This window comes from Staurois parvus, unplaced genomic scaffold (genome assembly GCF_062004578.1).
Source record: "Staurois parvus isolate SC_StPar_1 unplaced genomic scaffold, SC_StPar_1.0 ptg000170l, whole genome shotgun sequence".
NCBI classification, from domain to species: domain Eukaryota; kingdom Metazoa; phylum Chordata; class Amphibia; order Anura; family Ranidae; genus Staurois; species Staurois parvus.
In genome coordinates, this window is record NW_028317966.1 from 2,732,611 (window position 1) to 2,750,038 (window position 17,428).

Consider the following 17,428-nt stretch of genomic DNA (forward strand, 5'->3'; position numbering starts at 1 on the left):
CTTATCACAGAAATATGTACCAATAATTATATACTTTGCATTTCAGATTTTATTTTTGATGAAACACGAATGGTGGATTTTTTTCTAAAGTTCAACAATAAATACAGGTAAAAAAAATAACACACAGCATGAATTTTACCCCTTCTTTTGAAAGGTTGCACTTCAATAAGCCTACCTCTTCAACTGCTTTCACTAAAAGTTACATATATAAATATACAAAGAATCCTACATTTCCTTGGACTAACTTGCCCTTTTCCTAGACATGAACTTTTAACAGCTCCTAATCAAAAATTCAAAAGATCAAGTGCAGTGCTTTATTTGACAAACGCTTCCATTTAAACCTCTTTGAAACTTCTGAAGACTCTTTTCATCTGCCCTCATTTCACAGCATGTTGCTTAATTAACAGAAAGAATGATCTTGCAACTCAGGCACCATAAAACACATTACTTCTCTACATATCTTGTTTGATGCCCAGAAGCAAGAAAATGTACATTTCAGCAATTTAACCTTATATAAAATGGTCCTAGGTTATAATCTGCAATATAGAGCCATTAACTGGTATGGCAAGGGCACGCTAAAGACCATTTTGACTGGCTTAATGCAGATTGACAGCACAGCGTATCTTATTAACTACTCTACCTTGACAAGCATAATCCAAGGCTATAATGCATTGATTTTACTATTTACAGCTTTAATTGATGGCATCAACTGATTTATATATGCATGCAGCTATATAAACTGTACAATATGCTCTGCTTTATCAGTCTAGATTGCTTAATGACTTTTACCAATTACTTTATTAGCAAGGCAGAACTCACATCTCCCCTGTTCTTGGAATGCATCTGGATGTAAAATTGAGGCTCCATGCACACTAGCTTATTTTTAAGCTCCTAGCAGCTACTTAAGAGCATTTTTTTTGTTCTGCTTCTGGAAGCAAATAGTGTTGGCCTATGTGTCCATACACACTTTTGTAGGCTGCAAGCATTTTTCAAGCTTCAGCTTCTAGCAGCAGAAAGTGGGGTGCTTATTAGAATCTTGAAGCCTCTTTAAAAAGGGAGCCCCAGATCCCAGACCCCCCCTATGTGAATGAGTATGGGGTACATTGTACCCCTAGTAATTTACCAAAAAAAGTCCTTTATTAAAAAATTAAGAAACAATGCCCCCCAAACTAAATCCAGCATCAATCACATTGAACTCCAGCCACTAAAACAAAAATAAGGGGTGGGGATATCCAGTGATAGTGGGGGCAGCCCAGGGTTGTGGAGAAGTCCTCATCAACATGGGGATAAAGTGCTTTGGGGGGAAGACCCCCTACCCCCCATGTTGAGGGCATGTGCCTGGTAATGCTGGTATTGTTAACTGTCACATCTGTCAATCCATCAAACCGACCGATCTGTCAATCCATCAAAAGGCTGGTGTTATAACTGATCACATGTACAGCCACATGGCAGTTGCAGATCAAACATAAGCAGCTTCCTTGGCTGTAAAGAATAGGAGAGTTTAATTCTGCTTTAAGGCTGTCAGCAGATCGGCCTCTTCAGATTCAGCAGTGCTTTTGAATGTCTATAAATTGAGAGCAACTGAGCATGTGCAGATGAGGGTGAGACAGTGTATGCCCAAATTTTAAAACAGTATAGACAGTTATTTTTTAATGTTTTATACAGCAATATCTGTTAAAGGGGCCAGCCTGAAGTGATATAGCAGGACCTTTATGACTAAAGTTCCACTTTAACTAATTATTTAGTACCTCAGTAACAAAAAAGAGAGATAAGAGTTTAGACATTGTAAACCTAATTGGGTTGAATATTTGTTCTTGGTCAGTGACTCATTGGGTAGGGAAACCAGGGTCAGAGTGAGAGCTCTCAAGCCTGCACCATTTTAAAAAGTCAGCAATTGAAGCTCCCATATTCGTACTCTCGGTGGCTCACTTTTCTACATAAAAGGTGTTACTTTAATTATACAAGCTTCTCCATGATTTGACTTGTATAGCCAAAGCAGATCTCCAATTAGTCCAGAAATCTATATTTATGGAATGCCTCGCTTCTGGACAATATTTATTTTTTTTACCTTAAACTACATCTACAATTCCATTAGAGCGTATTGACATTAACCCCTTCCCACACAGCCCTGACATCCCTTTAAGTGGGTCTATATGCCTGGGGGTGAAAAGGCTTCTGCTCATGTGACCACTGAAACAGCTAATCACAGTGGTCACATGATTGGTAGCCCAGACTGTCAGCTCCTAATCATATTGATTGTCTTTGGCACTTCAATCACAGTGCTAGGAGCGTGCATTGATCATGCCCTTAGTAGAGAAATCTCGGCAATCCATGGGTACCACATGTGTGGCATGTGGACATTTAATCCCACCATCTTTGCTGCCACACATATGCATTATGTTGTCAGGAAGAGGTCAATAAGCATTACTACAATGCTTGACAATGCATCTGATCTATGTGTGATGTGATGTGTTGTGATGTGCTATAATGCATTGCAAAGAAAGGGTCACATACAAGATCTCATTAGCAGAGTCCTTAAAAATACAAGATACTGCTGCACAATCTCTGCAGCATCTACCAGAAAATTGAACATGAGTGTTGGAGAGACTGACCCTATGCATTGTCCCTACGTTCATATTTTTTATTTTTCCTTCAACACTTCACATTTTGTTTTTATTAATCCAAATTCCTGCAAATGTGTGATTACATAGTGGGACATGATGAAAAATATAACAAACAGATTTAGGGTTTGCATACACTTTAAGACCTAAGTAGTCATATGCCTATTGAACATAGTTTTAAAGTTTCATAAGCAAGTTGTTTGTTTATGAATCTGTTGGAAAGTTTTGTATTTAGAGATTCTGCAAGTAACAGCGCTTCCTGTTGCAGACTGACAACACTAAGCCACTACCTTGCAATTAGCAGCAGCATTATCAGCCTGCAATGTGTACCCCTTCACAAAAATGTAAATTAAAGCACTTCTAAAAGGCCCAGATACAACTTTATTACAATAAAAGTCAGAGGGGTAATCCAAAGAGTAGCCAATGCATTTTGGGTGTCCAAAAACATTCCCTTCGTCAGGGCTTTGTTGAAAACAATATGAATGTTTTAGTAGTGAATTGAACCTTTAACAATATTTCTTCCAGTGTAATTACAAGGACGTGTTTTATTAGCAGCTGGTTTGACAGCAACTCCTTCAGTCAGCTTCTGTGATCTGAATTATCAGATAAGCAATTAAATACCCTCTGTCCCTCCCCCTGCTTGTGACTGGACAGTGAATGTAGAAGCCGCACACTGATGAGCTCATCTTTTCTGTCACTCTGTTCTCCATAATGGCATAAATTGCAAAACAAAAAATAAAGTAGTTATTCTACTGCACTTTAAAAAAAATACATTTAATGATCTAATAAAAATATAGAGTTGGAGTTCAAAATTAAATGTGTCCTCATGTTTGAAGAACAGTACCTGTCTTTCTAGTATAGAATCATTATGTCTCTAGCTGGATAGAACAGTGCATGTTAAGCACATGTTACAAGCAGCTCTTCTCCACATCTCTACATCCCATTTGTGTGTGTGGGGAGGGGGTTTCTCTGTCGTTATCTTTTCCATTTGTGCCACCACATGTAGTCATTTTTTCTCCACGGGCTAATTTCCATAATCTATTTTCTACTGAGCCCTCTAGCTCTGATGCTACATGGGCTCCCTACCTGAAAGGTATATGTTCTCCATTCAAATCACATCCCCTCACCCAGGCAGCCCATTCCTAGAAATCTAATGTTACTGACTAATGATTTTCATCGTTTTAAATGTATCATTAAATTGAAGGACTTGGCACTTGTTTCCTTCTGTACTAGAATTTAGGAATTCACATACCACTCTCTGTTCAGGTTCAGAAATACATGATTTTAACAATTCAACATGAGATTAACAGTGTGCTGTACAAAATACCAAACAGACCTATGGTAACAAATAGCAACAAGACTGATATGTATGTCAATGTTTTATCTAACGCCATTTTCTATTTAACCTCTGATACAGATAAGTGCTACCTTGCCAGCAATAAATGGTTATGCCTCCTACAAGTTTATATATTACGGTCTTTTTAAATGAGCAAAGCTATAAAAGTTTAACTGCTCTTGTACTTACATCATTCAAATAACAAGATGATGGAGTTAGATTTTGCCAGCATTTCAAATTAAATACAGATTAGTCAGATGAAATCTAAATCTGGATTTATGGCACCCACTTCGTTCTATGTGTAGAAAAATCACCCACAGCTCACATGTTTTGTAAGCCTTTGGCTGAGTCAAGAACAAAAAAGAAACTGTTGCTCTCAAAAGAGGATTTTTATTCTATTAATGTATTATTTTATCCAATTAAAATATATTTTTTTATTTCTATATACTGTAGACTCATGAACGTGATCAATGATTAAAAAAAAGCAAGTGTTTGTGTTTAAAAAGCTATATATCAAGCCTTGTCTTCCTGATCAAAAGAATTATCACAGATCTCAGATTCAGAATTCCTGCCCAGGGCAAGAGGGTGCTATGAGAAATTTTATTTAAAATATCTATTTTATTCAAATGTTTAAATGTACAAAAATTAAAAAAAAAAAAAAGAAAGAAAGAATGGGATCAGTCATATAACTGAACCAACGTAAATACAAAGGTAAAATGGAGATAGATAGGGAAAAGGAAAGTATTAGCATTTTCTTCAGAGGAAAGGGGCAAGTGGGGATTAAGGGCTGTATCCAGCATGGGAATGACTATCGATATCTGTAACATATTCACAGAAAAAAAAAATCATAACGCTTCTTACAGTATATGGGATGAGACTCTTTAACTGCTTTCCCACCGCCCTATAGCAGAAATACTGCTACAGGGTGACAGGGGTGCGCAAAATCACGTGTATGTATATACACATATACACACACTTGATTTTGCATTTGCAGGTAGGGGACGTTATAATATCAATGTGCAGCGCTAATAAAAATGTATGTTAATGAAGAAATAGAGAATAGTGAATACTTAAATGAAGAAACAAAATGGACAGTATAACAAATAACAAATGAAAATATATAAGTCCTCTAAATATCATAATAGTCCCAAAAATAGTGATGTGATCAAATCAACAAAATGTAGTGACTTCTGTGACTTCCGCACTGCAGAGTTGGAGTGCATTGTTGGCAGCCTCCCCTGACGATCACCATGTCGCGGCCGGTGACTCCCTTCTGGCATCCGCTGATCGCCATGGGGGAGAGACCAGTAGTAAACAATACAGTTCTCTCTCCTGTTAGCTCCTGCACACTGCTTTACTCTATATAGCAAAGCCATACAAAGCAGTGTGCTTACAGTGTAAAGCATACACACAGCACACAGTTAACCCTTTGATCACCCTAGATGTTAACCCCTTCCTTCTCAGTGTCATTAGTACAGAGTCAGTGCTTTTTATTAGCACTGATCACTGTATTGGTGTCACTGGGGATGTCAGTGACAGTTAGTCAGTTCCCCCCAGTGTCAGAATGCCCGCCTCAGTCCTGCTATAAGTCGCTGATCGCCGCCATTAACAGTATTAGAAAAAATTCCAGTATCTATACCACCATTTGTAGATGTTATAACTTTCATGTAAACCAATAAATTTACACACATTGGGATTTTATTATTAAAGACATATAGCAGAATACATTTTGGCCTAAATTTATGATATCATTTTATTTTTAATTTTTTTTTTACTGGGCATGTTTAATAGCAAAAATTCAAAAATATAATTTTTTCCTCAAAATTGGTGGACTTTTTTTTGTAGTACAAAAAATAAAAACCACAGAGGCGATCAATTAACACCAAAAGAAAGCTATATTTGTGGGAAAAAAGGATATTGATTTCATTTGGGTGCAGGATTGCATGACCGCACAATTGTCAGTTAAAGTAACGCAGCGCTGTATTGCAAAAAATGGCCTGATCAGGAAAGGGGGTAAAGCCTCTGGAGGGCAAGTGGTTAAATGCAAAGTGAAGTTATCCTTTAATAGTATATGCAGCATGGCACAGTTCTTGTGCTTTTCTAGATCACTGTCTTAGTGCAAGTCTATCCAATCTGCTCAGACTAAGAGAAATTATACACTACATATGGCTTACTTTGTAATTGCAAGTATCAACTTAAAGCTAAATTAAAGACTGTAACTTTGTTCATGCAGTAAAAAGTGACAGTCTGTTGAAAGTCACCCCCCCACACAGAAATATGCTCACCTTTGCCCATGCACCCTTGCTATATTGCTCTGTCACAGTGTCTAATAAATCCTTAGTACTTATAGGTATTGGAGAACATGTGACCTCCTTCCGGGATGCCTTTCTGAGGCATGAGTTGTGATTCAACAGACCTGAACACTGTTGCATGGCAGTTTGATCTCTACTATGCAGTTAATTGCAATTGAGATTCAAGTACTTACTTCCATGTAAAGGTCTTGTCACATGGTCCTGTCTTCTCAGTTAATCAGGAAATCCATGAACAGATCTCCTTCTGAATCGGAGCTGAATGGAATGGATGTAATTTTTCTGTCTGCATTTTGACAGCTGACATTGGCCAACCTTTATGGAAGGCCGTATGTAAATGGACTTGCATCTGTTTTTATCAAGCTACCTCTAATGCATATTATTTAGCTCAGGAAAATGGAAAAAAGATGCAGTCCTACTGATTTTTTTCAGACCTGGTTGGATTCACAGGTAGGCATATGGAAACAGGATGCAGCTCCATTTACATCAGCCTTCCAATAAAGCTTCCAATCAGGTCTACCTGAAAACCAGACAGACGAATCTTATCAGAAAGTCCATGTGAAGAAATCCTTAAAAATAAATTGAATGATTTATTAATAGAGAGTTGCATTAATTTGTGTCTTTTACATCATTAAAGTTATCCTTCAAAGTGGTTCTAAAGGCAGAACATTTTTGCCTTAATGCATTCTCTGCATTAAGATAAAAAATGTTCCAGTGGAAGTATCACCCCTCACCCCCATAGTTAGAGTCCTATCTTGATCCAGCGTTGTGCTCATCTGCAACAGCACTAGTCCCACTCTCTCCTTACAATCAATCATACCCTGTGAGCAGAGAGCAGGGGGCAGGGCTGAACAAGGCTGTGTGTGTCTACAGACGCACACAGTTTGGCTCAGGAGCAAGCCCACAGGTGCACCCCCAGAGAAGAGGAGAAGCCTAGAGCAAGGGGGGGGGGAGGCTAGAGAAGGAGGTTTGGGGATGCTTTGTGCAATACCATTGCACAAAGCAGGTAAGTATAATATGTTTATTTAAAAAAAAACTTTACAAATACATTAATGGTACATGTAGCATTGTAGAGTTATTGTGCTTTGCTAGATCACTGTCTCAGTGTAAGTCTTTCCAGTCTACGTAGAAAGATAAATGATACAATCCACATAGCTTACTTTGTAACAGCATGTAGTAGCTTAAAGTGACTGTCATTTTTTCACCTACAGGAACACATTGAATTGTGGTTCTTATTCTCTATGTCAAATTGAATTTGCTATCATTCTGACCCCAAAGAGGTAACCTTGGAAATCCAGCAATTGATTTGGGGGTCCTCTTTGGCTTCCCAGATAACAGGTAGTGTACATGAACTCAGAAGCTAAAACATGAATAGGGTGAAGAGGCCTAAGTGTCACCCATTGGATGTGCTTTCTGCTAAGTTCATACTAAGGCAGAGACCTAGAACTAATATAAAGGAATATAGTGGTCCTGTCTATCATATTCAGCCAGTCTACAGCTGTCTAATAAAGTTAATAAAGCGTAGGATAGCATTTCATCCTCTACTGCTGCTGTGTTTGTTTTCTTTATTGTCACCTTGGTTGGGTTATCTTGATATAGAAGGTAGGCATTAAGAGAAAGCTTAAATCAAAAGTGTAGTCTCAATACTATATCTATGTAAATATAAGCATGCTTCATCCTGATGTCATTTGCCTAATCTGAGTCTTTTGAGATTGAGCTATTATGTACACCACTATAAAGAAATGGTCTGCTATCTATAATGCATGTATCAACTCTGGTTGATAAATACAACATGGAAAAGCTGAAATAGTATATTCTGACAGAACATACACTTCAGGGAATAAGCCATAATGGTTGAATAAAATGATAATGTGGGAGTATGTTATTAGATGTGCTGTCATGGTTCACAGGATCAAATATAGAAGGATTCAGAAACAGTTCAAAGAAAATTCACAACTTCTCAAAGATGGTAGAGATGGTAAATTCTAAATCCTAAATTATTTTGAAAAAAATGTTTTAAAGAAACAACAGCAGACTTTCTCTTGCATGTCACTCAAGCTACAAGAGCACATCCTTTAATTATAATATAGAAAACAGGTGCTGAAATATTTAGGCAATCCTGATGGCTGTTGAATATGTTAGTTGACTGGTTGTCATACTGATCCAGCATGTTCAATGCTTTTTGAGTTGCTAGCTCAAAACAAGTATGGGCATCATGTGGTCTGCCTAAACTAGGATTTCAGTTTGCTCGCTTTTTTCTTGTCAATGCTTTACAAAGTATCCAACGTAAGCCAGATTACCAGCATTTTCAGAAAAAAAAATATTATATAGACCCAATTTAGAAGACTTTGTTCTGCTCTGGAGACCCTGCTTACCTAAAAGACATTAAAAAGAAGATAAAGGCAACAAAAACGGTGCTAATGGATAAAACATACAGTACATTATGTACAGCCTCAAAAGAATAGAGAAAGCATTTGACTGAATCCTTTGTATTCAATAAGGATATGAACTGGGTTGAAGGTAGTAGTTTCAATATGAAGCTGAAATCAAGAACAGAGGGGCATTACCTCAAACTAGCAGGGGGAAGGTTCATGAGTAACATTAGAGAGGAATATTGTACTCAAAAAAGGAGTGTATGCTTATAGCAGACTTTGAGCAGAGATAGTGAACCAACAAACAGTAGAGATACTAAACATAGATTTATCCTGAAAATAAAAAAATAAAAAAAAGGAAAAAAAGCTTCTTTTTCTGCTATCAGTATTCTATGTTTCATTGAACTTAGCAATGGCAGCCAACATATTCCTTTCAGTGGAGTTTGTTTTCAGCATTTTCTCATAGAAGAACAAAAAACCTATAGTAGTAAGTACATCCTGAAGAGATAGCTCATGACATATCAGATAGCAATTAGTGAATATGTGCGTGTGTGTGTGTGTGTGTAAAAGACATCTGCTGTTGCTGGGACCAAGTCTAGAAGAAAGGGATCTCAATGACCCCAGCTCTCAAAATGGTCCTTGCTCACAGTTGTCATTTATATGTGACATTAAGACACTATAGAACAGGATTCCAAACAGGGTCTCTGAATACACAACTAGAGTTCTCACTTTACCAGATACTTAATATACTGATTTTAAAACCATTGTTGGAATAATGGCACAGAAAACTAAGGGTTGTAAAAATCTTGGGAACATCTTACCTATATTATTTTCATCAAAAATCTGTCTGTTTCTGCCTCTTAAAATATATTGTGGCAGGGCAAAGCCATGCAATGTGTAATAAGGCAATCTAGGCCAGGTTTTGCAGAAAACAGGCACACTGGTGGCACAAGTGTGTGCTGTCTTTTTAGGAGAGACAGCATTAAAGTTCAGCGCTCCACCCTCCCGGGAGTCAGTGTGTGTTGCAAGGGAAGCATAGAGGTGCGTGTCTGTACCATGCTGTCCAAGGCAGGACAGACCAAGGCCTGAACCTGTGAGAGACAGAGCAGCAGGGAGTTGCAGGACGGAGACAAGCTGACAAAGGTACAGTGTTTGTGCTGGGATGTGTGTTAGATGGTCTGGAGGACCAAAGCACGAGGCCTGAGCAGCAGAGCTGCAAAGAGAGCCAGGAGGCTACATACTATTTTGTTCAAGAGGATAAAACAGGAAGGTTATTCTAAGTGCAGTATATCCAGATACATTTTAATGATGACAGTTGGAAACATTAACAAACTTTAAGTAAAAACAGGCTCAGTAAATTCGTCAGGATGCGGGGGCTCTATCCACCATGTGAGAACCCACTGTGCTGGCCAGCAGCTGCAGGGGGAGCTGAGGATAGGATGTCCAAGGTGGCCGCTGCACTCTGGCATGTGTTCCAGCAACCATGGAACTTGCAGTGGCCATCTTGGACATCCTATCCTCAGCTCCCCCTGCAGCTGCTGGCCGGCACAGCGGGTTCTCACGTGGTGGATAGAGCCCCCACATCCTGATGAATTTACTTAACCTCCCTGGCGGTATTCCCGAGTGTAGCTCAGGGTAAAATTTCAGTACCAAGAGCGGTAACCCCGAGCTACACTCGGGCTTACCATGCGGCGTTGCTCAGGGGGTCCCTGCAGCACTTACCTTGTCCTTCGCTCCCACGATGTGTCCCCTGCAGCAACCCCGGCCATCTCCTCCGGCCGATGCCGGCATCTGCTTTCCGGTCCCTGTGACGTCGGGACATACAGGTGCAGGAAACGGCAGGAAATTTTAAATTTTTAAAAAATGTAATTTTTGCTGTCATTGCTGTTTCAATGCATGTCACATATATTTGGTCCCTACTGCTTTGTCCTGTGCCCTGCCTGCATTTTGACTGTTCTTTCTGCCTGGAAACCACTTGCAGAATTGAGTGATGATTCGTGGGGAAATTCATCATCAGACACTGAAAACGATTTTGCGATTTTGCTCAGCGATGTGCGAATTTGCCTCTGTATTTCAAATTTCAGTGTTTTTGGTTTGATTATATTATTGAATTAAATTTATTATTATTATATTATTATTTTTTATGATTATTTATTAAATTATAACTTATGATTTTGTGTTTCAAGTTTTGTCATATCCGGAATGTTTACTAGACTTTTGTTCATACAGATTTCAGTGAGTTATTCCTAAAAATTACAGCCTACAATAAAAAACTACATATTTCCATGCAAAAAAATGGTACCGCTTTCAGCACAAAAAATCGGAAAGAATCACACCGCCGAGGAGGTTAAACTGTTTTTACGTAAAGTTTGTTAATGTTTCTAGCTGTCATCATTAAAGTTCATCTGGATATACTGCACTTAGAAGCACCTTCCTGTTTTATCCTCTTCCACTCCTAGAAGTGATGCCCAGTGCCTGTGTTTCAGCACCTTCTCCATCCTTGGCTGACATCTTTCTGCCCTCAGCCTCCTCCATTGATGTGCCCTATATACATCCTCTATACTATTTTGTTCATGTTGATGGTGGAAACTCCTGCATGGGCAACTGATGTCTCCTGTTGAACTTTTCTTTGCCATTTTAAATAAAAGTGGGCAGAAAAAGCCCTGGAAGACACTTCTGGCATCGAGTAATTAAATTGTTTGCACTACCGTTGAGTTAAACAACCCCCAAGTTGTCATAATATATAAAACCATGGTAAAACCAATCAGAACGTGGATGTTTGTTTCAATAGAGAATTTTGTTTTCACTTCCTGAATCCTAGTTACAACAGGAAGTGAGCAACAGTCCCCTTTTAGGCTTGCACATGGATTCTTTTGGTCATCCAAGGTAAATTGCGGAGGTATTTCTGTGCCTGGAAGAGACAGCTGCAGCATATAAGCCACATTTTTGGATTTACCCCCCTTCAAGAGTTTATGCAAGCAGATTGTGTACCTGCTTACAGCTACCATACAACCATTCATTATAATGGGTGGCTGTAACCTGCAGCTGTTTCTCCTGGGTGTGGAAATATACCAACAAAATACATTCGATGCCCAAAAGCATTCATGTGCATGAGGCCTTAGACCAGGGGTCCTCAAACTACGGCCCGCGGGCCACATGCGGGACATGAGGCCCTTTTTTCCGGCCCGCCGGCAGGGGCGGGACAGGAAGGGACACTAAATACAGGGGCGGGCAGTGGGCTGCTGTACCTTACCTGGCACCGGTCCCACGACGATCCAGTCCAGGAAGCACTGCTCCTTCATTCACTCCGGCCACTCCCTCACTCCTGCCACTCGGCTCTGCCTCCTCACCGGTGATTGGGCGCCAAAACTGTAGCTCAGGAAAGGCACACAGGCGGCCAATCACCTGCGAGGAGGCGGAGCCGAGCGGCCCCGCAAACATCGAGTGAGAGAGAGGCCGGAGTGAAGAAGGACAGCTGACAGGTAAGTGTGCCGTGCTGATGGTGCTGCTGCAACCAGGTATGCTGACTACAGTAGCACCTAGGCTGGAGAAGGGGTCAGCAAGTTACGTGTCATTGGTGTCAGTGGGAGGAATAGTGCCCCATCATTGGTGTCATTGATACTAATGATGGGGCATTATTCCTCCACTGACACCAATGATGGGGCACTATTCCTCCTACTGATACCAATGATGGGGCACTATTCCTCCCAGTGATACCAATGATGGGACACTATTCCTCCCACTGACACCAACAATGGGGCACTATTCCACCCCCCCACTGGCACCAACGATGGAACACTATTCCTTCCCCCACTGACACCAATATTGGGACACTCTCCCCCCACTGACTCTAATGACGGGGCACTATTCCCCTCCACTGACACAATGATGTACTATTCCTCCCACTGACACCAAAGATGGGGCACTATTCTTCCCACTGACACCAATGATGGGACACTATTCCTCCCACTGACACCAATGATGGGGCACTATTCCTCCCACTGACACTAATGATGGGGCACAATTCTTCCCACTGACACCAATGATTGGGCACTATTCCTCCCACTGATACCAATGATGGGGTACTATTTCGCTCCATAAGACACACTTGGGGGGAAATGTCTGTGTGTCTTATGGAGCGGCCGGCCCAGTATTCCCGCCACCGTTGTATGTCTGCAGTCTCTGGTCATCTCCTGTACTGTGTCCGCATTTGTTCATAGTTTTTTTTTTTTTTTAAACTATAGTCTGGCCCTCCAACGGTCTGAGGGACAGTGAACTGGCCCCCTTTTTAAAAAGTTTGAGGACCCCTGCCTTAGACTGTTGTCACTGAAACAGTGTTCTAACTGGAAAATTTCTCTTTACCGCCAAATGACCGGCATGATAAAAGCACCATGGAATCCCCCTCTCAAAGGCACCTTGGATGGGCATGGTCCAGACTGATAAAGAGGGCATGGAAGCTCCTAAAACACATATCCCAAGTGCCTTTGTGAGGTGGATTCCTTGGTGCTGTCATCAAGCCAGTCGTTTAGCAGTTCCCGTGTAATTTTGGCTTCAGCTCCAGCGCCTGTGGGTTCTCTTGTTCTCGGCAGCTCATGGATAGCTACACCTCTCTCACCACCATGACCCAGGATCTGTAATGTTTGACATGCCTTAATCTACCTACATTTAGAAGTGCATTACCATTGTTTTGTTTTACTTTACTAATATAATCTATATGCTACACTATATGGTTGCCCCTTATGTCCTCTTTTTGTGTTTCAAAATCTCAAGGTGAATTTTTTCAGGGGGGACACAAAAGCAATAAAAACCCGACAGAGGTTTTAACTGTTACTTACAATATCCAAAAAAATAGAAAGGACATTTTTTATATATACACTTAAATAGTAAAAAGCAGACATAGAAAAAGATGTCTGCATTGTTCATTGTGTGTCTACATATTTTAGATTTGCTTGTTAAAAAATAAATAAATGGTATAAACACTGCTTACAAAAATAAAATTAATATCACTTGAAATGCCACATACAATTTTTATCACAAGATGTCATTTTACCACCACATTTCTCTTTCTTTAGAAGCACAAATCTAAAACATCTCAGAAAACTTGAAAATGATGTGCGTATGCAGTGCTTTCCAAAAACCATCTTTTAGCACAGATTGCCAGGCTGTTTTTCATTTTTAAACAGCGAGGAATAGTAAACGATGTACAAAGTTACACTTCTCCAAGGATTCTCATTGCTTCCAGACATCACCGCGCACCTGTAGCTTTGGCACAGCAGTGGTGTAAAAGCTGTAAGCAAGTCAGCGCTGTGGGATATCTGATTCTTCAGTCTCCAGACTCGCCTCTCCAATCACAGATAGATTGCTTTCTGACAGAAAAAAACAATGTTGCTGGCGCTTGGATTCGAAATGCACGGCTGTTTTTATCACGGAGTTATTTAAGTCATATTGTTTAGCATGCTATCAACTAAGCTCTAGTTTGAGAAACTTTTTCTTTAGTCAAACAGTCTGTTCTGTATAATAAGCACCACTACATGAAATATCAGGAGGAGAATAAGGTTGAAAGGTAAGAAAATACAATAAAATGGTTGCTATTATTCACGTTTTTTATTCTTGAATGCCACACATCAAAATAACTTTTATAAAACCGGCAATAAAGAAAGTAAACCCTTCTTCTGATCCTATTCTTAGGAATAAATGCAGTCTAAAAAGTAGATATTTTAACAAAATAATAGTCTATTTCCAGTTGTGCTCTCTTATGCTTCCACGGTTATTCATTGCCATATGAAATTTTTGGAGCAGATTTATAAAACATTAGACACATTCAAAGACATTTACACACATTTACCACAATTATAACATGGTGAATGTTATATTGGCAAATGTTTCAACAGGTGAAAGTGTGATGAACAGGATGTAGATGGTTCCAAATTAGTACATTGTTCATTCTTTTTTTCTATGTACAGTATAAAATGGATTAAAGTGGTTCTAAAGGCAAAAGTTTTTTTTCTACCATAATGCATTCTCTGCTTTAAGATAAAAAAAAACCTGCACCAGCACTGCCCCAAACACTTACCTGAGTACTTTCTCGATTCAATGTTATCCCCTCTGCAGCAGCTCTTCTGGTCTCACGGACTTTGCTGATAGCAGCAGGAGCCATTGGCTCCTGCTGCTGTCAATCAAATTGTGTGAGGAGGGAGCAAGGATAGGGCCAAACTATGCTTTGTCAATAGATGCACACAGTATGGGAAAAGGAGAGAGACCTCTTGGTGGACTTTATAGGCACTACAACGATAAATAAAAGTATTGCTTTATTGAACATACATAGACATACTATGTATTATTGTACATCTTTTTATGTTCATAAAGCAATACTTTTATTTATCATTGTTGTAGTGCCTATAAAGTCCACCAAGAGGTCTCTCTCCTTTCCCCAAACAGTTTGAATAGGTTGTGGCACTTGGGAGCATTGCATATATCCCCACAGTAACCATCCTGTGTTGGGTATCTTATTTCCATAGTCTAAATAAGTGCACACAGTCCAGCTAAGGATTGAACCAGCACAAATGCCAGCATAGCAAGTGGCTTGCTATGGGGGCACTCGGAGAAAAGGAAGAGTGGAGAGCAATGGCTGGGGATCCAGAAGAGGAGGTTCAGGGCCATTGCACAGAGCAGGTACATTAACATATTTTCATTTAGGAAAAGAAAGAATTTAGGTTTAAAACCACTTTATAGTGGAAGAAAAGCCTTGCACTAACTATACCTAAAAAGCTTCCATCTCATCCCCTCCTCCTACCTATCCTGCCTACCATGTGTAAAAAAGAGTGGTATACTTACCTATTTTAAATCCATCCCATTCTGGTCATGTGATCCTGCAGCTCTGTTTAAGGGAGTGCTCAAGAATGGCTCTGAATTCTGGGAGCCATGACATCACCAGTAAGCTCCCATAGCCCAGCCATTGTCAGTGCTCCCTCCTGTCCCCGGCAGCAGGCAATCACTGACATAGGGAAACCAGAGCTGCAGGATCATGTGACCAGTCTGGAGAAGATTTAAAAAGGTAAGTACACTGATCTTTTTCACACAAGGTATGCCAGAAAGGTAGAAGGAAGGGGGATGGAATGAAGAATAGCTAGTGTGAGACTTTTCTTCCACTTTGTACTTATTACATTCCTCTCTAGATGTTTGTATCACATAATTATTCTTTATGAATATAACAAATACTTATACATTTATGTCAAGATCAGTTAATTTATGGTCTGACTTAGTTTAATATAAAATATTTTCAGCCATTTGTCCTGTTTTAATTTATGTCATCTGCTTTGCTTCCAAACAGGAAAAGACAGGGTGCTGCAGCTTTTGCAGTGTATTGAAGCATACAGGGTTGTTAAAGTTGAATTATGGCTTTCCATTAAAAAATATATTTTATAAACATATATACAATTTCCTCTTGCATAGTCTTACAGATACTTGTTGATGCTACTAGTAAAGTCTACCTTAAGAAGTTTCCTATGATGGGATAACAATGCTGCTTCATTGTTCCTGAATTCATTACAGCATTGTTGCCCTCATGTAGGATGTTCCTTCTTGCACTACAGTGGGATAAAACAAAAAGCATTACAGGGAGCATGGGGTGTGGGTCACTGCCTGTAGCATGTCAATTGAGCACCTGGCCACACCTATTCCTGCCCACTGCTTTCTGAATTGACAGCAATGTCTCCTCTTCTGAAATGTCCCCACTGAAAACTGTGGTTTGTGGGTGAGGGAGCATGTGATGGACAAATGGAGGAAGATTTGGCTCAACCAGGAGAGGTAAAGGGAAGGTATGATGACCCAAAGAACAAACCAGGTCTCAATGACAAGATCTGAGACCTTTGGGTGATGAACACACAAATTCTCTGCTCCAAGCCTCTCCTCCCTACTCTACCACCACTCAGACTCCGAGAACAGAATGAGCTATCCACAATCAGAGACCAAATGCAGGGAAAAGAAGCCACTTCACACCAAACAGGATCACTGATGTTAGTGTTTATTAGTGTGGAGAGCCCATAAATATGCCCATAATGGTTACCATCTCAGGACCACCTCCCTAACACAGTTCACCCAATAGGGCTTAATCATAGAGATCTGAGACCCATCTAAATCATCACAAATGTGTCTTTAGATGTATTTTACATGAATTGAGCCCTATAAGCGATCAATAGAAACTCTGCCTTTCCCTCTACTTTCTATTAACTGCCTTCACCAAAGTGTGAAGTGTGATAAAGTACAGTATAATACACTTGTAAACAGTTTTAAACATTTATTGAGGTAAAGGAGAAACTGTTTATTGAAAGAAGACTTCATGTCTAAATGTAAACAATTCACATTTCCCCCTATTCCCTGGAAAGTTGCCTAGTTGCTCCTACCATCCCCTAGGAAGTTGCATCTTGAGAGATTGAGGTCATTAGACTTTCTTTCACCCAATTGCAAAACTTATCCAGGGGGATGGGACATTTGGAGAAAGAAGACCTGATGACATCAAGCTCCTAAGATGCATCATGAAAGCCTAGGCAATTTCTCACCAGAAAGTATTGAGAAAACCAATTATTTATCTTGGCTTTTGTACATAATTTTAATTTTTAGCTATATTGCTGCTCATGGAACTCTTCCTGATTACAAAACTGTACTTGATTGGTTCACTGCCCTTCACTTCCCAAAGTGAACTGAAGTGCAACAAAATGAACCGTTGTGTACTTCAGATTTGCAAACTAGAAGAGATCTCAAATTCCTTTGTGCATGAATGGAGATTCTAAT

General features: G+C 39.8%; 1 protein-coding gene across 5 annotated transcripts in view; it reads right to left on the reverse strand.

Annotated features, from left to right (window-relative positions):
• Window positions 1-17,428, reverse strand: part of GRID1 (glutamate ionotropic receptor delta type subunit 1) — a 1,483,898-nt gene that overhangs the window by 162,578 nt on the left and 1,303,892 nt on the right. The gene's annotated exons all lie outside the window — the stretch shown is intronic.